Below are 5,736 nucleotides of genomic sequence, written 5' to 3'. Positions count from 1 at the left end.
CCTCCATGACAATCTTGACTGCCCAAATGGCAGAGATGAAGGACGAGGCTAAGAAAGTAGGGAATAGAATAAGTACTCTCGAATCCGATTTCGGGAAACGTAACCCGGTGGCGGAAATACCGCTACCGCTAACACACCCACGCACTGAATACGAGCTTAAGGAATCATCAGTCATACCAGATTGTGTAAAAGAATTAGTAACATTTGAGGGAGACCCTGAGAAATACGTCTCTTGGCTGAATAGGGCCCAGTCTATTGTGGATGACTACGAAATCATTAGGGAAAGGCCTTTGTATAGGTCTGTTCTCATTCAGATCAGGCAGAAAATCAGGGGTAACGCCGACTCAGCGCTCAACGCGTACAGCGTACGAGATGACGACTGGCCGGAAATCAAACGCATTTTAGCTCTACGGTACGCGGATAAACGAGATTTCGGTACGTTAGAATACGAATTAACGCAAATGACCCAGGGCAACCAAAAGTTAGGGGATTTTTACTTACGAGTAAACAATCACGTTTCACTCATTATGAATCGCATAAAGGGTATGAATTATTCCGTAGAAACCACGAATGCCCTCCTTGCGGGTCAAAGAGACAAGGCATTGAACGCATTTATAAGGGGGTTGAGGGGCGACGCTTCTAGGTTGCTAGTTGTACGCAAACCCGGGGACGTTCATGAAGCATACTCCATTAGCTTAGAGCTGGAAAAAATGCAATCAAGGAACCTCCCAGCAAGTGTCCCAACATTCAGGCAAACTCCCAACACTAATTACCAAAGTTATCAGAATTACCGACCACCAAATTCACAAAGAGTTCCCCCAACCCATCAATTCAGCCATAGGGTACAAACTGGCTCCGCGTACAATTACGCCCAAAGTGGAAACAGCCGCGGATCACCCAGGTTTCAGGGAGCCAGATCGGCAATTAAGCACGAGCCTAACCAATCAGGCCAAACCTATAGGGGCAGCTTCAACTCGCGCCAGGGAGAGGCAGGTGACATCAAACGAAGCCCAAGTGTCAACTCCAATTTAAACCCATTCCGTAAGGCCCAAAAGCTTTACCACATTACGTCTGCACCACCCACGTACCTCGCCCCGACCGAATATCATCAGGAATCACAAGATGACCTCTATTACAATCGTAATGACAACCAAGATAACACAGGCAAATTTGAGGACTCATCTCAAGGAATAGAACCAGATTCTCATATGGAGGAATTAGGACCCATCAACAAAGAGGGTCAAAATTTTATGACCGATGCCTCTCAAGCGTACCATACATAGAATACGAGACCAGGGATGGGGCGAAATTGCAATTCCTGGAAGACACCGGCGCTAACAATAATTTTATTAGCCCCAAAAACTCCGCCGGTTCAAAAACACTTTTAACGCCTTTTTCTGTACAATCCGCTGGGGGATATAACATAAAAATCACACACTGTATCACAGGACAATTTTTTAAGCCAATGGGGAACAACACTGTTCTCACCTTTTTTGTACTCCCGGGCCTGAAATCTTTCGACGGCATTATAGGGGACGACACATTGAAAGCCCTAAAAGCCCTGATCGACAGGAAAAATGACCTGTTGACAATATTAAGATACCCCTCCTGGCAAAAAATTCAAAAAATGTACACCCTTTACTAGACGCAACGCATCCTGAGCTTGCTAGAGAGGCGTTCGCGAATATTCTAGGATATTCGAACCACTCTCGCCCGGAGAGGCCGTGGACACGAGCATCAGGGCCGAGATTCGCACTAGGACCTCAGATCCTATATACACAAAAAGCTATCCCTACCCTACAAACATGAGAGGGGAAGTGGATAGACAAATTGAAGAACTCTTGCGGGATGGGATCATTAAACCATCAAAGAGCCCATATAACTCCCCGGTTTGGGTAGTACCGAAAAAACCTAAGCCGAACGGAGAAAAACAATACCGCATGGTCATCGACTTCAAGCGCTTAAATGCCATCACAATCGCAGACTCTTATCCAATACCAGATATTAATTCTATACTAGCAAGCCTGGGTAAAGCAAAATATTTTTCCACCCTCGACTTGACATCGGGATTCCACCAAATCCACATGCTGGAATCTGATACCCCGAAAACCGCATTTTCAACTTTAAACGGCAAGTACGACTTTCTTCGTCTCCCTTTTGGACTAAAAAACGCCCCCGCGATATTTCAGAGGATGATCGACGACGTACTAAGGGAGCACATTGGCAAGATTGGCATATCGATGACATAATAGTCTTCAGTGAAGACTATGATAGCCACTTTATCAGCAGACGGTCACGTAGACGTGGCCCGCGCCCGAGGAGGCAGCAGAGGAGGCCAGGATGCGAGAGGCCATCGAAGCCATCGAGTGGCGGCGCCCACCGCCGCTGAGCCCGCGCGATCCGAGGGCCAGGTCGACGAAACGCGTCGCGGAGACGTCCGATCGCGCGGGGCTGGAGGTGACGACCGAGGAAAAACGCGAGGCCCAGGAGGGGCTGGAGAAGGGGCCATGGGAGTGGCCAACACCGCCGGAGACGTCGCGGGACACGGCGCCACCCCCGAAGCTGGCGCGGCAGACTTCGTGCCCGGAGTCGCGAGCATCACCGGCGAGGCCGACGCTGCGGAGACAGCAGTCGGAGGGCGCGGAACCGTGGGCGGAGGTTCCGGAGGCGGATTGGCCGGCGCGGGTGGCCGAAGAGGCGCAGCGACAGCGAGGGAGGCAGAGGAAGGCCAGGTGGGCCAAGCTCGTGCTGGAGGAGGGACAGCGCTACCGAGTCAAGGTAGCAGGGGGCCGGGTGCGGGTGTTTAAGGCCCAATAAACAGATAACAGCATTTGAGCCCAGCAGATATTTTTTGGGCAGGGGATCACAACAAGGCACAACACAGGAAAAAAAAGAGTGGTCCGCCGCAGTAGCCGATCGCGGAACGGGGGCGGTGAGGGGGAATCGCGGGCCAAGCACGCGGGCCGGCAGAAAACACGAGGCTGCCGCAGGCGTAGGGCGAGGGGGTCCCTTGCCGCCGCAAGGGTCTCCCGGGGCACGCGGTCCAGGGTCAGCACCCCGAGACATGTCAGGGGCATCAGGGGCATCATGGTCATGGTGTCGCTGTAAAGAAAAAAGTCGTTAATTAAAGGAAAACTATCATCAGCAAGTTTACTTACCAGTTTTTTTCAAAACAACGAGGCCGTGAGGAAATTAGGGACGGGGGCGCCAGGCGATAGGCGGTCGATCGATAGTTGCGATCGATGGGTACAAAAAAATACTGGATTTCTCAAGAAACGGTCACACGGAGGCAACTTAAGACAACGGAAACGATAACGGCAACAACGATGGCAATGCTGGAACCACTATCGATAAGTGCGATCGAGGTGTGGTCAGACGACGGGAATCGGAATGGTGATGTCAAACACGGGGAAATGTCTGGGCGGGAAATTCAAATTCTACGCGGGGAATTATCAAAGGAACAAGATGCAGTTTTGGGAAAGTTCAAGTCTTTCGGGGAACTGTCTGGGGAACAGCCTAACGCAGCACAGCCATAGGAAAGTTAAAGGTCTTTCAGAGCGCTGTCTGGGGGGGAGTCTTACGAGGGCAGCTCAGGGAAAGTTGAAGTCTTTTGGGGAACTGTATAGGGTCACAAGGAGAACGAGTTTGGGCGGGGAATTTGAATGAACGAACAACAGGGGCGGGGAGATCACCACTTTCATAACATTTCCGAAGAAGGGGGAAATGTGAAGAGTCTTAAAACTCCCCACAAATTCCGAGGCAGGAGAGCTGCATAGCAACAGCGAAGGAGGCGAGAATGCCGGAGGAGTCAAGGGCGACAAGGTCAAACAGTAAACAACGGACCTTGGACCCTGGCAAAGCGGAGACACCGTGAATTAACGGTACCACGCTGGACATTGGACCCTCATACGGCAAGGGCAACAGGGTCGAACGGTAAATTGGCGGACTTCGGACCCGCACAAAGAGGACGCACCGTGAACTAACGGTGCGGCAGTGGACCTTGGACCCGATCACGCGAGCTGGAAAAGGGAAATAACGGGACCATCACAGGCTATAAAAGGCGGCGCAAGCGCAGCACACAAGAAGAGTAATAGTGCGAGAATCAAAGCGAGTGCGTGTACGCGAGACCAGTAGCAAGTTAATCAAGTGCCGAGTACCAGGATCAAGATCGCAAAGTCGAGACGCCGAACGACTGAGAGTCTACAAGGCTGAGGCTTCAACGCTGAGTTCCAACGGGTGCTAGGTCGTCGTTAAATCGAGCTCAGGGAGTCCTTGCGTGGAGTCTGCGATAAAGGTGGCTGGGCGAAGAGGTCGAACCGAGTTCAACCGGCTAGGCGATACACCTTGCCGACACAATCCGGACCAACTTAGGGAGCCTGCGATAAAGGTAGCTAGGCGAAAAGGCAGAACGGCGTTCTACCTGCTAGGCGAAACACCTTGCCGGTCCCGATAGTGAGGTCCGCATAACATCCAGAGTCGCGAAGGAGCCGTCACGAGGCAGATACCAGCAAGCAGTCGACGACGAGGAGCGACGCCGCGAAGGACAGCGACGAGGAGCGACGCCGCAGAGGACGACGACGAGGAGCAGCAGCAGCTGAAGAGCCGCGAGGCTTGTACAAGGAGACGAATAAAGACAGTTACGATCCCAACAGAACTCTTGCGTTATTCATTGGTCAAAGGCAATCACTCAAAATAAATTTGGTGGAACGAACCCATAACCTCTCTGAGCTAGCCGCCCGTTAACGTAGCGAGCGAGAATACATAGAAATCAGGTCGTTACATGGTGTTAAAAAAAATATGTATATACTCGAGAGATCAGCGACATATGTACGATTCCAAGTCAGCTGAAAGAAAAAAAAGATTTTGCTTTGCTTACAACAAACAAAAACAAAACTATAAAAATTAAAATATGAAACGTTTTAGAGATCACTTCCGCGTCAATGCCATAAATAATTTTTAGCAGTACTATAATTATGTTAATCGCAAATACTTATCGTTTAAATAAATAGTTTTAATCATGAAATCAACTTGCATTGTGTAAAACAACCCATAAGATGAGGTGTTGCGTATGTCGCAGAGCTAGAACAAACATTATAACGTTTTGGAAATGCAGATTTACGGAGTAATTAATTAGTTTTCTCCTCAGTAGTATGAAAGGGTAACCCGAGAACTTTTGGGTAGGTAGGGTGGGTTGCAATGCGATCACTACGAATAACAACTTTGTAGTTACTTGATCGGTCCAGCTAACTTTTAAGTATTTTTTCTATGTAGGTTGCAGTGACAAATAAAACAAACATTATAACGTTTTGAAAATGCGGATTTACGGAGTTATTATAATGAAGTAATTAATTGCTCAGCAGTATAAAGGGGTATGCCGAGAACTTTTGGGAGCTTTTAACCATAAAACGCAGGCTTATAGGTAGGGTGGGTTGAGATGCGGTCCCTACGAATTACATCTCCGTTGTTACTGGATGGGTCCAGCTAGCTTTCATGTATTTTTTTTATGTAGGTTGCTAAATGGTTTGAGTAGTAGCACAATAAGGCAAGCAAATTCCTATTATCTTGTGTATACCCGAAGTATCGATTGTACTGATATTTTTAACGAACCCCCCACCGGCTGTTTTTGCTGGCTGAGTTTAATGGAGATTCAAACCGAAAATCGTCAGTCCGTACAAGTCATCTAAACGAAACAAAGATAGGGGTTGACTCCTGACCTTGATTAAAATTTTGATCAAT

This window comes from Drosophila elegans, unplaced genomic scaffold (genome assembly GCF_018152505.1).
Source record: "Drosophila elegans isolate 14027-0461.03 unplaced genomic scaffold, ASM1815250v1 contig_524, whole genome shotgun sequence".
In the NCBI taxonomy this organism is placed as follows: domain Eukaryota; kingdom Metazoa; phylum Arthropoda; class Insecta; order Diptera; family Drosophilidae; genus Drosophila; species Drosophila elegans.
Note: the sequence above shows the minus strand (reverse complement) of the source record.